Genomic DNA, 15000 nt, shown 5'->3' with positions numbered 1-15000 from the left:
CTGAGTAGACGATGAATTTACCCCTCAAATCTTTTAAAGTGTACTACAAAAATCAATCAGATAGAGATTTTTTTACACACATTATTTAGAGTAATCAACAGAAAAGCAAAACAACATACGAAATGCAACACATTCCAGACATGCAGGCAGTAGCCATCATAAAGCACAGAGCAAATGTAATCTATTGTGATTTATTGTTAGTACAACACGGGGTACATTTCAGGGTACATTTCTTTCAAATATATCCGTTTTTCATAGGCGTCGACTTGTGAAATAAATAAATCCTTGCACGGTGGGAGCCATATGGAACTCATCCATTCTTCATCTAGCTTGCGGTACAAATGTTGCTATCACAATGTGCACACTGCATTACTAAACTCTCTCTCATGTTCACAATGTGCACACTGCATTACTAAACTCTCTCTCATGTTCATAACACACTGCATTACTAAACTCTCTCTCATGTTCATAACACACTGCATTACTAAACTCTCTCTCATGTTCACAATGTGCACACTGCATTACTAAACTCTCTCTCATGTTCATAACACACTGCATTACTAAACTCTCTCTCATGTTCATAACACACTGCATTACTAAACTCTCTCTCATGTTCATAACACACTGCATTACTAAACTCTCTCTCGTGTTCATAACACACAATGTGCACACTGCATTACTAAACTCTCTCTCATGTTCATAACACACTGCATTACTAAACTCTCTCTCGTGTTCATAACACACAGACATTTGTCGGACCATTCCTTGGATACTGACAGCAGAAGTGTTTGAGTAGCTGAGCATACTGTATGAACATTTGCATATATCTGCATATTTTACATCGTCTCTGTCGGGTGGAAACCTCATATGGCAAAAAAAAAGTTACTTTTCTGCATTCAAATTCAAAAACCGCAAACGTAGCTGATTGACGAGCTCAAAACGTGTCGATTCGCACCGTGTTGCGAGCTTGTGGATCTGCTACTTGCCCATTGCAAGATGCTGTACTCTGTCGTCAACCCTAAGCCATTCCAGCCTGTCAAAGTGGGCAGGCGTGAGGTGGGTTCGGGGAGTGAGGCCAAGTAGGAGCCTGACCAGTTGGTTTTGGGATGGCCTTAGAGGTGCTGTGGTACCAGGAGGTGCATGGCTGGATGCATAGTTGAAGAAACCTTGTACGAGGGCTCCTCTTCAAGGTGTTTCTGTGAGGAGATCCTGTATAGGAATCTTGTTCTTTGGTTGACTTTTTTTATTACGTTGGTGGCCATTTTATCACCGGAAAGATTTGCCTCCAGGATGGAACCTAGTTAGGTAATTTCATCTTTTCGTGTGATAATATTGTCATCCACTCTAACCAAGAAGCCATCTGCTTTGCTGAGATTACTATTTGATCCAAATAGAATGGATTCAGTTTTTCCCAGGTGTAAAGATAGTTTGTTATCAGCGAGTCAGGTGCAGATTCTAGAGTTCAGAGCTGAGGGCGTGACTGTGACCGTGACCGTGACCATGGAAAATGTTCACTCTTGTGTAGCATGACGTCAGATCGAGCCGATTCATGCCGTACACTGTACAGCATGAATCGGGGGTGCCCACACTTTTTTGGCTTGAGAACTACTTTTAAAATGATCAGCTCAACAAGATCTATACTCACCATTATTTGAGGGCTTTTGAATAGCGGCACTGGCGTTATATATAAGACAAACGCACTTTGAATGGGAAATAGTGTGTGTGTGTGTGTGTGTGTGTGTGTGTGTGTGTGTGTGTGTGTGTGTGTGTGTGTGTGTGTGTGTGTGTGTGTGTGTGTGTGTGTGTGTGTGTGTGTGTGTGTGTGTGTGTGTGTGTGTGTGTGTGTGTGTACTATCATGATCTACCTTTTGGGCACCCCCTGCTGTACAGTATTACTCATCAACCTACAGTATTGTCATTAACTACAGTTGCAGTTCAACGCAGACTGAGGCCTAGTTTATGCTCCGTCGTACCACAATGCAATGCGTTGAGCTTGTACTGTAAGGTTGGCTATTTTTGACACGTCTTAAAGGGACATTTCACAGCTGGAAGAAGCTGCAGTCTCACAAAAGTTTCTCACATGTACCACTGTAGATATTTTGCCATCTATAAATAGCATGGTCAGTCATGACCAATCTGACCAATCTAAAACGGCCAATAGCTCTGAATTGGAACATGATAGAAACTCCATTTTCTTTGGGATAAAATTTGACATTCTAACACACATTTTGATATATACCATGTTTACATAGTCTTACCAGTACCTTGTCTATTCATGCATGTATCTCAAAAACCTGTTATGAAGAAACACAGTTTTGATAAAAAACACATCCAAGGACATTGTTTTGATATGACTTAGTTGGTGCCCATGATATGTATCAAAATATAGACTTGAATGTATACTGTATTATAAAAAAAAATGTGTTCTTACCATCTACTATTACAGAGTAAATCACAGTTGAAACTCGCTTAGTCATATACAATAAACCTCACAATAGTGAACAAAATATCCATGACAGGTCTAACTCATTGGAAAAGCGTCTTTTATTTTTTTATGACTACTAACATAATAAAATTATAATAATTACAGAAAATAAATACATACAAAACAGTTACTCCTCCCCAGTGTCCCCAAACCACTGCAGTCCAGTTGTTCTTGACGGTGTGTGTGTGTGTGTGTGTGTGTGTGTGTAGGCTAAATAAAAAAAACACCCAACCACTGCCCCCCTGAAATTAATGAATGAATCCGGTTCAGTGTCGGAGAACTCCATTGCAGTCTTGACTCTTCATCATCCTCCTCCTCATCTGATGCCAGTTCTAAATATATAAAAATAAATAAACATGTCCCTGTATGTCCCTGTGACATACTGTACTAGGGTCTGTCCCTGTGACATGCTAGGGTCTGTCCCTGTGACATACTAGGGTCTGTCCCTGTGACATACTAGGGTCATGTCCAGGGGATGTTCTGTCTCTGTGACATACTAGGGTCAAGAAACAGGAGATAGGCGCTCCTGCCCTATGGGCCTCATGGCTCGGCAAGTCTTACTTTGGGCTTTCTGCTTGCCTCAAAGGTGAGATTTCAAGGCTTTTATTTGTCTGCGTGAGGTTATCTGGATGTCAGCTCGGGACAGGTCCCCCTAATCATGTTCTGAGACTCTCCGACTGAGAAGCTTGTGTCAGGGGCGGAAAACAAGAAGGAAAAACAAACTAAAGCGTGTCCTAGAGAAGTGAGCACTGAGCATGAAGGCGCAGGGTAAACAATTGAGATAGTGTCGCCTCGCCTGTAGGAATCAGTTGAGCGTTAGGCCAATTCAAGCATTAAGCCAAAGTACATTATATGGTCGGTGAGTTTGGAGAATGTAGTTTGATTTGCGAAGATGAAACAAGAGCCGCTGATTCTCCGCTTCCTGCAGACTCGGTTGTCCAATAAAAGAGATTATTCTCTCTCTCTCTCTCTGTCTCTCTCTCTCTCTCTCTCTCTCTCTCTCTCTCTCTCTCTCATCTGCCCTGTGATGCTCTGCCACGCAGTCTGTCTGTACCAAGGCAGGGATACTAAAAATATCAATACCAGCCTGACACTGAATTTTCATTTAATTTCACTTGACTGAAAGCCCTTCCCATGGCAGCAGTTTCTGGGATTTGTTCACACCAAACAATCAAAATAGTAGCAGCAGATGACGTCAATGTGGCTAACCTGATAACCTGATAACCAAACAGTCAGATGACGTCAATGTGGCTAACCTGATAACCTGATAACCTGATAACCTGATAACCAAACCAACAGTCAACGAGCGCTACTAGCATGTAAACAAACGGTAAAATATGCCGGGTGATGATGTTTCTAAAATCAACACGTCGTTCACATAAGAAACAAAAACACAAGATACCTCCTTTCTACACAATGCATCGTGTTCCGCATCGTGAGCATGTTCCGCATGTACTTGAGTAAAAGTAGTAGCAGCAAAATGGACTTAAAGTACCAAAAGTAAATACTCATTATGCAGAATGTCCCATTTTAACATACTGTCTGTCTGTCTGTCTGTCTGTCTGTCTGTCTGTCTGTCTGTCCGTCCGTCCGTCCGTCCGTCCGTCCGTCCGTCCGTCCGTCCGTCCGTCCGTCCGTCCGTCCGTCCGTCCGTCCGTCCGTCCGTGCGTGCGTGCGTGCGTGCGTGCGTGCGTGCGTGCACGTGGCAAAGGACACACCCAAATTGATACTTACTAGCTACTGTAGGCCATGTACCTCCATTTGACAGAATGTCGTTCCAGGGAAACCCCATTATAGATTCTAATTGCCTCTATACTGTGGGGAGATAACAGCAGAGAGGGTGAAACCTAGTCTTTCTTATACATTCTCTCACTGGGCTGATCATAACTGCTAACTGGAGCAATAATTAAACAGTCCCTCGTTTTGCTGGCGACCCCCTGGAACCCCCCTCAAGGTGCCCTGGGCTGGGGACCCCCTCCCCTTGGAACCCCCCTCAAGGTGCCCTGGGCTGGGGACCCCCTGGAACCCCCCTCAAGGTGCCCTGGGCTGGGGACCCCCTGGAACCCCCCTCAAGGTGCCCTGGGCTGGGGACCCCCTGGAACCCCCCTCAAGGTGCACTGGGCTGGGGACCCCCTCCCCCTGGAACCCCCCTCAAGGTGCCCTGGGCTGGGGACCCCCTGGAACCCCCCTCAAGGTGCACTGGGCTGGGGACCCCCGGGAACCCCCCTCAAGGTGCACTGGACTGGGGACCCCCTGGAACCCCCCTCAAGGTGCCCTGGGCTGGGGACCCCCTGGAACCCCCCTCAAGGTGCCCTGGGCTGGGGACCCCCTGGAACCCCCCTCAAGGTGACCTGGGCTGGGGACCCCCTCCCCCTGGAACCCCCCTCAAGGTGCCCTGGGCTGGGGACCCCCTGGAACCCCCCTCAAGGTGCCCTGGGCTGGGGACCCCCTGGAACCCCCCTCAAGGTGCCCTGGGCTGGGGACCCCCTGGAACCCCCCTCAAGGTGCACTGGGCTGGGGACCCCCTCCCCCTGGAACCCCCCTCAAGGTGCCCTGGGCTGGGGACCCCCTGGAACCCCCCTCAAGGTGCACTGGGCTGGGGACCCCCTGGAACCCCCCTCAAGGTGCACTGGGCTGGGGACCCCCTGGAACCCCCCTCAAGGTGCCCTGGGCTGGGGACCCCCTGGAACCCCCCTCAAGGTGACCTGGGCATGGGACCCCCTCCCCCTGGAACCCCCCTCAAGGTGCCCTGGGCTGGGGACCCCCTGGAACCCCCCTCAAGGTGCCCTGGGCGTCTCCACATACCGAGGGAAGCCACTGAAGAATTTGTCCTGTATGATAATGATGTGATGGACTGCAAAGGCTGGAGGTCTGACGAGGCCAGAGAAGCTGTGTGTGTGCGTGCGTGCGTGCGTGCGTGCGTGCGTGCGTGCGTGCGTGCGTGCGTGCGTGCGTGCGTGCGTGCGTGCGTGCGTGCGTGCGTGCGTGCGTGCGTGCGTGCGTGCGTGCGTGCGTGCGTGCGTGCGTGCGAGCGAGCGAGTCTGGTTCAGTAGTAAATGTCAGAAACAGAAACTGTAAGGAGGAGAATAGATAGAGATGGATGAAGTTAGACAGGGTAGTGGAGAGGGGGGGGGGGGGGGGTATGGTGACGTACAGGCGTTGACTATAGGCTCACATGACATGTCAGTATCTGGGTGTGCATTACACACAATACAATCCCTACTATTCATCTTTCATTTCACTCTGAGAGACATAATGGAGCCAAAAATTATATTAATAAACTGTATTTTTATACTGTAGCTTGTTCACAAAAACAAGTTTACAAAGTACTACAGTAAAATATACATGCAATGCAGTCAAAAAATAAGAACACAAAAGAGACTGTGAAACAAAAGTAACCACCTAATGAAACCACCATCTTATTATCTGTCTATTCGAAAAAGCATTCACAGGAAGACGAAAAACTTGTCTAGTTATAATTGGATATAAAATACAGACATAAAAACCAGACATAAAAATGACTTTTAAAAGAGTTAACTTGTCTGAGTCCCAGTGGAAGTTTATTTACCTGGCCCTCTGTGAGCCTCATATTGTGAGCAACAACCTGTCTGCAGATCTCAGATCTGCAGACAGGGCCGTACCGTACGTGGGGAGAGAAGGTCAGAGATGTAAAGGAGGTCCCAAGGCTGTTCACTGATTGAAAAACAAACCACACCATTTTAAAATTCAATTCCGAGCACCACGGGTAACCAGTGCAGTGCAGTGAGGCGAGCCGGGCATAGAGGAAATGTGGTCATATTTATTTTAGTTCTTAGCTGCTGTGTTTTGGGACAAAGTTGGAAGCGGTTCATGATTGATTTGTGGCCCGGTTGCAGTCAGGGTGATTATTAGTGATGAAGACATGGATAAACCAAATGCAACCTCGTGGCTCTATTTGGGTCTCTATTGTTGCTGTCATGCAGAAAACTCTTATCTCCATATTTTAAAATGTTGTTTTTTTCCCCCTGTAAATAAACGCCCTATACTTCATCATTCTACAGCGTCACACAAAAGCATCAAATGTAACAGATCCACAAGCTCGAGCTTGAGCTTGTAGATCTGCGACTTTTGATTCATATGAGGTTTCCGCCCAACAGAGACGATACGTATAGTCTCAGTCAGATACACTCAGGATTTTATATACAGGTAGTGTACTAGGGCCCGCTTGAAAATCTCGAAAATTGTCCACCAATTCAGTGTTGTTTTGTGTACTGACAAGGTCACACCGGGGAGCACAGCTGAGAAATGGAGAGAGTGTGTGTGTGAACGACAAGTGAAAACACAACAGAGAGTGTATGTGGCTGAGAGAAAGCAAACTTCTTTTATTAATGTATGTTTAGGTCCCAGACAAGAACTCAGTATACTGCAAAACAAAAAATGATGGAAAGGTAAAACACAACAGTAGTAATAACATAGGAGTAATGTGGTGCTATAAGTTGAAGATTCTAAAATGCATACCGGTAATAACATTATGAAATATTGTACTGTAAATCGGGTGGAAACCTCATATGTGCAAAGCTGTTCAAATTTATGAACAGCAAAAATGGGTCTTGACAGTTAATTATACGTCCTCTTGTAAAGATAGCAGAAATAGGTGACGAAAAGGCGGCCATCTTAGATGCTAAATAATTCACGTCAATTCTAGCGAGCTAAAATGAAGCCATCCTTGCTCTAGAAAGTGCCAATGTTCCAATCGGGATCACTGGATAATCAGCAAAGACCTCCGAACATTGCGCGTTTTATCAAAACCATGGAGAGCTCCGTAGAGTTATTCAGCTTTTTAGTCCGGCTGTAGAAGTGAATGGCACTGCGGATGCGCGAAACCGGCCTAGGATCGCTGAAGAAGGAAAGGCCAAGCCAAGCCAAAAAAAAAATAATAATAATTAGCGATCCTGTTTGAGATAATAATAAAGCTTATTTGGCGGAACGTTCCGTCACGAGCAGTTAATTTGTTTAAAGTGTTTGAAAAATGATGAATATTTTGGGGACTCTCCTCTGGGTGTCCATTTTCAGAGTAGTAGTATTTCAATGTACATAGATACTTTCCACCACTGACTTCAAGAGCCTCAGATGTGTAGTGGCTGGCCGAGGTCAGGAACCAACAGCACACCACAATTTGTTTCACACGGACGGATTAGAATGTGACGTCTGATCCCACTGTGGCCTGCTTGTTGTTCGCAGAACGGCCAGGGTTTGATTAATCTGTAAGAGACATGGCTCACTTTAGATTACACTGTTACACACACGCACACACGCACACGCACACGCACACACGCACACGCACACGCACACGCACACACGCGCGCGCACGCACGCACGCACGCACGCACGCACGCACGCACGCACGCACGCACGCACGCACGCACGCACGCACGCACGCACGCACGCACGCACGCACGCACGCACGCACGCACGCACACACCCATCCATACCATCCCCCTACATTTTTAAGCTTCTAGATTTGCTATTTCATGTGCGCCACACCACTAAATATAATTCAGGCAACCCTAAACACCCGAAACATAACCTCTAAATGCATAATCCTAACCTAACACCGACCTAAATCCTTTCTTAATTGTAAGACTATGGCTCTATCTATCCTCCCACTGTTTCTTTCCTCACCTCTTTTTCTCAAATTCTGCTGTACTTGTGGGACATGTGTTTTAGTATAATGAAAGTACAGCGTTGCTGTTAACATTCTACCCCACTCTCCTCTGTCTTCGTCTTCGTCTACTCTCCCTCCATCCTGTCTGCCTCTCTCTGTTTCTGTTCTGTTTCTTCCTGTCCATCTCTCTCTTCCTGCGGTTCAATCAGAGAATGCCTCTCTTCTTTTAATTAGTAGCTGTGTTGTTCTGTGCTTCCCCTCGCCTACGGACCGCTAATATTCCAATTAGCTCCTCTAGGAAGCTTTCATCCACAACCTTTGTTCTTCGGCACATATTTTTGTGTCTTTTTTAATGTTCGAGAAGCCTGTGTTCCCGCCGCAGAGTATTATACACGCGTGTGATGCCGCGCTCCGTTTTAAGAGACAGGGGAAGCGCAATCAAAGCTGGCCTCATTTTTCTCTGTCAGACGATGGCAGTTCAGTTCACTCTGCTGGGAACATTTGGGTTTTCTCTTCCTCCCTTCTCTATCCCATCTCTATGCACTTCTTATCGGACTTTTTTATGGCGTCGATCTGCAAGATGATAGCCGGCGTCTATAAGGCTACATACAGATGGCATATATGTTCACACTGGCACTAGAAATCAGATCTTTGGCCTGTCCAAAGATACATGGAAACGTTTTTTTTTTTTTGCAAGTCAGACTTGAACCACATTCCTAGCCTTGTTCAGACTTTGTGTATTCTCTCTCTTCCCTGCTTTTTACCAGCTGCTATGCAATAGCAAGCTGAGTCTATAATCGATGTGCAAGCTAGTCCAGTAGTCCGCTAGTCCTGTAGTCCAGCTGGTTTTCTCATTGGCTGATGTACGTATGTGCGCACCGCAAATATGTTCGGGCGGATACGAACGACTCAGGACACAATAGTTCCGCCTTAGAGAATTTTGGTTCCTACCAAACTACTGCGCTGAAACTGACAGGCAGTTGTAGCGGACCCCCACAGATAATAATAATGCAGCTGGTAATTAATTGATTTAATCCATTTGGGCTTGTTTTGTTACTTTCCTTGTACTGCCCACTCGTTCTTTCTCCTGGGCGTGCACTACACACCCCCTACACACACTTTCTCCTCTACAGCCCTCTCGGTGACTGCCCTTGGGACAGATGGGGAAAAGGTTGTAAAAAGGCGATTGATTTGAGCGGTGTGACTGCGTGGTTAACCTGTGAGAGCGAGAACCCCCCCCCCCCCTCCCACCCATTGTGCTGCGGTCCGCAGAATGACAGCCATGAGGGCCGTGAGGGCTGTCGGTTGTTTCGACCGTAAACCTCTTGACACGAAGCCCCTCGCCGACTGTGCTCTAGCTTTTACGGCCCGCTCCCGCTCACATCAAACAGCCAGGCGAGGGAAATGTATATCATTTATAATAGCGGTGTTTAAGGCGGAGAACAGCCAATGGTGTTTCGGAGTACATACTGTATTGTACACTGAGGTTCTCAGGTGTCATGGCAGTCTGGGCCGGCCGACAAGTGTACTTTTTTGTGCAGCAAAACACTGTTGTTATTATGACTCTGAGAGTGTACGGGACTACGGGTGCATTCGGTTCCATTTGTACACTCTGAGTTACACATTTTTTTACGGTCCAACAAATGTGTGTGTAGGAACTTTGACCTATATGTCCTATATGGCAATCATGATTCATGATTATTCATGAGGGCTTGCTGATGTAATCACACTATGCTTTTATTTAATGGGAATTTGACTTATAGGGACTTTTGACTTGACCCGATTTACTATGTTATAATTGGCTTTGCGTCGCGTTTCGAGCCTGTGGATCAGCTACTACTGCTTTTTGAGTATTTACGGAAACAACAACAAAAACAAACCACAAAAACACAAAAACTTCTGCCCAACAACGACAATATTTTTCATGTCATGAGAAATGTGTTGAGCTCCACTCATGCTGGGTATCGTCCCGCTAACCTCGTGCTGTACTTTTCTGGGCCTATAAGAGAGGGACCTGGCCTCCGTGGATGAACTACTTCCAATTGTGACGAGATGGAGATGTAGGGATCGAGATGGAGATGTAGGGATCGAGATGGAGATGTAGGGATCTCAAGACCCTCCCGTAACCCTCTCAATGTTCTTATATAATTCGAAAAATAGCGAATTGTGAGCTTTGTCGATCGGAACAAGAGAAATAATATATATGGGAACTTCAAACACCCTTTGAAAGGAGAACGTGATTTATCAGTTATAGGAAATGTCAGTTTTGGTAAACATTGTGCATGAAAGACAGCCAGAGCCTAGGGCCTGACTCACACCTTCACAACAGATTGATGTATAGCTGATGCATGAGACTTATTGACTGATGCAAGCTCACAATGCATTTCCAATGGGAGTCACATGGTTTGACACAACATTTGTGTTGTATGAGGGGCAGTCGAAACACAGCCGAAAGCCGTACAACACAAATGTTGTGTCAAAACATGTGACTTCCATTGGAAATGCATTGGGGCAAGATGTAAACAAACCCTTTGCTTACATCTAGCATGCATCAATGTTGTATGCTAGATGTAAAGGTGTGAGTCAGGCCTGAGTGCTGCAGTGCTAACGAAGGAGTGAAGGATCATGGGAACGAGGCTCCCAGACAGACGATGTCCATGAAGTGTTAATGTGTGACTCAGCGTTCAGACAGACAGGGTGGAGTGTGTGTGTTAATGAGCATTCAGACAGACAGGGTGGAATGTGTGTTAATGAGCATTCAGACAGCGTTCAGACAGACAGGGTGGAATGTGTGTGTTAATGAGCATTCAGACAGCGTTCAGACAGACAGGGTGGAATGTGTGTGTTAATGAGCATTCAGACAGACAGGGTGGAGTGTGTGTGTTGATGAGCATTCAGACAGTGTTCAGACAGACAGGATGGAGTGTGTGTGTGTTGATGAGCATTCAGACAGCGTTCAGACAGACAGGGTGGAGTGTGTGTGTGTTAATGAGCATTCAGGGAGAGAGAGACCTCTCTGTGTGTTTAGAAGTCTATTCTATTCTCAGGGACATCACGGTGCCAGTGTTTTCCCTGCAGTGTTGTTGAAATGTGAGATACAGAGATCGATACCATTCGACATGCTCTGTAGTGCATTGTAACTAACTGTGATTCTCTCTCTCTCTCTCTCTCTCTCTCTCTCTCTCTCTCTCTCTCTCTCTCTCTCTCTCTCTGCCTCTCTCTCTCTCTCTCTCTCTCTCTCTCTCTCTCTCTCTCTCTGCCTCTCCTGGCTGGCTGGATGGACGTGCGTCTTCATTTATCCATCCTTCTTGAATTCAGGTAAGACATGGCTGCTGCTGCTGCTATAAACCACCTCTTACAGAATAGGATGTTCCATGCTTAGCACACACTTTTCTGTCTTTATTTTTCTTCAGCACACACTTTTCTGTCTTTATTTTTTCTTCAGCACACACTTTTCTGTCTTTCCCGCTGTTAGTAGTCGGCAATGAATATTAAATATTCATCACCACATGGCACAGAAAAATACTTTCGGAATGTAGTTATTCTCTGCATGAGCTCCGTATTATGAACTTTGAAAGTGTGTGTGGGTTTTCTTGTTTTTTGTTTTTGAAGTTTTTGTGCATCGAAGTTAAAAAGTTATTATTAACTATATTCACCTTCCCACTTTGCACTTTGCATTTATTTTGGCAAATAGGGGCGCAATGTTTATGAGCACTGTTTTTTGGAGTAGGTGGTACACATTTGCAAGTGCCTGATAGCTGCTGTATCATAGTCTTCTCTGGGAGGGAGAGCGAGTGCATTTTCCGGCAACAGCATCAGCTGCGGAGTGTCCGTGGCAGGCGGCAGTGTTTCTCAGCGGCATCAGTCCTACACCCGCCTACCCCAAACCCTAACCGCAAGCACGACGCAACGCATGTCGGACCAACGCACTGCCGCGAAAGTGAGCGGCAGTGGAGTGCACCTAACCCCGGCAGTTGCCGCCCCTCTCCCCGGCAATGCCGTGGCTGTTACGGCAGTTACGGTGTCTGTAGCACGCGGTCGCCGTAGGGACCGACACTGCCGCGGAACGGAGCTGTCATAATCCACCCCCCAGCATTGCTGCTGCCGGAGAATGCACTCGTTCCTTTTGTTCTCTGGAGAGCGTTGCAGTGTCTGAGATCTGCTCCATCCAGGGTGTGTTTGAAGTGGGGTAAAGTATCTTAAGTATGTTTACTTTACTCGAGTATTTCCAATTTTCTGTACTTTTACTTCTACTCCACTACATTTCAGAGGCAAATATTATACGTTTACTCCACTGCAATTATTTGAAAACTTTAGTTACTAGTTACTTGGTCATTGGTCATTTTCAAAAGATCTTTATACACTTGACATTTCAGGCATAACGAGTGTACTGCATACTTTTGGAACTTTAAGTACATTTTGATGCCAATACTTTTGTACTTTTACTCAAGTGAATTTGGAATACCAGACTTTTGTAGTATTGATTGTAGTATTATAGTATCGATACTTTTACGAAGTAAAACATTTGTGTACTTTCTTCCACCACTGTGTGTTTGACAGACAGAGCTATATGTTTATGAAACTGCCCCGGCCCAGCTCACCACACAAGCAGTAATACTGTAGCCCACCTCTGAGGTGTTCCCTGATGCTCCTTCTCAAACATTTCCACATCAAGCGCCCCCAAATCTATATGCATTTGGCTCTTTTGAATAGACCTGGGAGAGAAGAGTGGCAAGAGAATCTTGACAAAACATCATGATGGTGATGATACAATGCGTTGGAGAGCGACTGTGAGATTGTAGACTATTGAAAAATGCAATGGGGCTTACATTTTTAAACGGTTCTTCTGCTTGCTATTTGCTGGAACCACTGGCCTATTATAGGCCTACCATTTCCCTCCCGCCGTTCTCACCGCTGTTCCTCATCACCTGCTGAGGTCGCATTGTGTGTGTGTGTGTGTGTGTGTGTGTGTGTGTGTGTGTGTGTGTGTGTGTGTGTGTGTGTGTGTGTGTGTGTGTGTGTGTGTGTGTGTGTGTGTGTGTGTGTGAGTACACGTGCATGCCGAACCGCTCGCTTAGACAACCGCGGTCCCCTTATAGAGACCACCCCACCACCTCCCAGGTCCCCTTATAGAGACCACCCCACCACCTCCCAAGTCCCCTTATAGAGACCACCCCACCACCTCCCAGGTCCCCTTATAGAGACCACCCCACCACCTCCCAGGTCCCCTTATAGAGACCACCCCACCACCTCCCAGGTCCCCTTATAGAGACCACCCCACCACCTCCCAGGTCCCCTTATAGAGACCACCCCACCACCTCCCAGGTCCCCTTATAGAGACCACCCCACCACCTCCCAGGTCCCCTTATAGAGACCACCCCACCACCTCCCAGGTCCCCCTATAGAGACCACCCCACCACCTCCCAGGTCCCCTTATAGAGACCACCCCACCACCTCCCAGGTCCCCTTATAGAGACCACCCCACCACCTCCCAGGTCCCCCTATAGAGACCACCCCACCACCTCCCAGGTCCCCTTATAGAGACCACCCCACCACCTCCCAGGTCCCCTTATAGAGACCACCCCACCACCTCCCCTTATAGACACCACCCCACCACCTCCCCTTATAGAGACCACCCCACCACCTCCCAGGTCCCCTTATAGAGACCACCCCACCACCTCCCAGGTCCCCTTATAGAGACCACCCCACCACCTCCCCTTATAGACACCACCCCACCACCTCCCCTTATAGAGACCACCCCACCACCTCCCCTTATAGAGACCACCCCACCACCTCCCAGGTCCCCTTATAGAGACCACCCCACCACCTCCCAGGTCCCCTTATAGAGACCACCCCACCACCTCCCAGGTCCCCTTATAGAGACCACCCCACCACCTCCCAGGTCCCCTTATAGAGACCACCCCACCACCTCCCCTTATAGAGACCACCCCACCACCTCCCAGGTCCCCTTATAGAGACCACCCCACCACCTCCCAGGTCCCCTTATAGAGACCACCCCACCACCTCCCAGGTCCCCTTATAGAGACCACCCCACCACCTCCCAGTTCCCCTTATAGAGACCACCCCACCACCTCCCAGGCAATATGGTTATGGATATCGTTGCTGTCGGGCAGTGTGCACGCTGTCGGATGCGTGCACGCAACCATCGCTTCTCGCCCTCAGGCGTCTTACTCGTACAGTAAATACCACCCATCCCTGTTTCCCTCGTGTTTCTTGTTACAATTCAAACCCTGGTGTTGTCAGACAGACAGGTTGTATTATGGGCTATCTGTATAAATAAACAAACAAAGCAAACGCAGGATTGGATATTGGAGGAAATAATATACTTGACTTGGAGTGAGACAAGCAAGTGTACACATTTTGACCACTCATCACAGTGTGTAAAGTACACAGGATGTGCACTTTACTTTATTAACCCACTCTGAAGCATTATGTTATACTTTAGCTATTGAAAAATAGCAGATCTACAAGCTAATAGACGTTTTATTTTATTTTGACGTCAGGCCTGAATGGGTTAAGCCGCCTGTCTCTGATTTCCTTGCAGCTTCTCCGCTGCTCTCTCGCTCTCTCTCGCTCTCTCTCTCTCTCTCTCTCTCTCTCTCTCTCTCTCTCTCTCTCTCTCTCTCCTGAAGAGAGAGTTGGTCTTCATTATGGGACAGGATTGCCGTGATGGCAGAAAAACACATCAAATGCATAGTTGGACAGGGAGAGGAGAACGACAGAATGAGGAGGAAAATAACAAACCAAACGGGTTAGAGAAAAAAGCCCAGCACAATCCATTTCTTTAGCACATTTCACAACTCAAAGTGGTTTACAAAGTGCTGTACAGAAAGTAAAAAAATAAATAATA

The 15000-nt window shown here is 47.0% G+C and overlaps 1 protein-coding gene and 1 pseudogene across 2 annotated transcripts in view; one reads left to right on the top strand and one right to left on the bottom strand.

Moving 5' to 3' along the window:
• The window catches only part of LOC306923203 (serine protease HTRA2, mitochondrial-like), a 20008-nt pseudogene extending 7800 nt beyond the window's left edge, over nucleotides 1-12208 (bottom strand). The window contains exon 1 of the transcript in view: nucleotides 12150-12208. The product of the transcript in view is annotated as a serine protease HTRA2, mitochondrial-like (transcript). The remainder of the gene's footprint in view (nucleotides 1-12149) is intronic.
• The window catches only part of LOC306923926 (serine/threonine-protein kinase BRSK2-like), a gene marked incomplete at both ends in the record, with an annotated part of 353012 nt that overhangs the window by 163472 nt on the left and 174540 nt on the right, over nucleotides 1-15000 (top strand). The window lies entirely within an intron of this gene.

The sequence above is a fragment of the Electrona antarctica genome (assembly GCF_951216825.1).
Source record: "Electrona antarctica genome assembly, chromosome: 5".
Classification (NCBI taxonomy): domain Eukaryota; kingdom Metazoa; phylum Chordata; class Actinopteri; order Myctophiformes; family Myctophidae; genus Electrona; species Electrona antarctica.
Note: the sequence above shows the minus strand (reverse complement) of the source record. Positions and strands in the feature narration are given on the sequence as shown.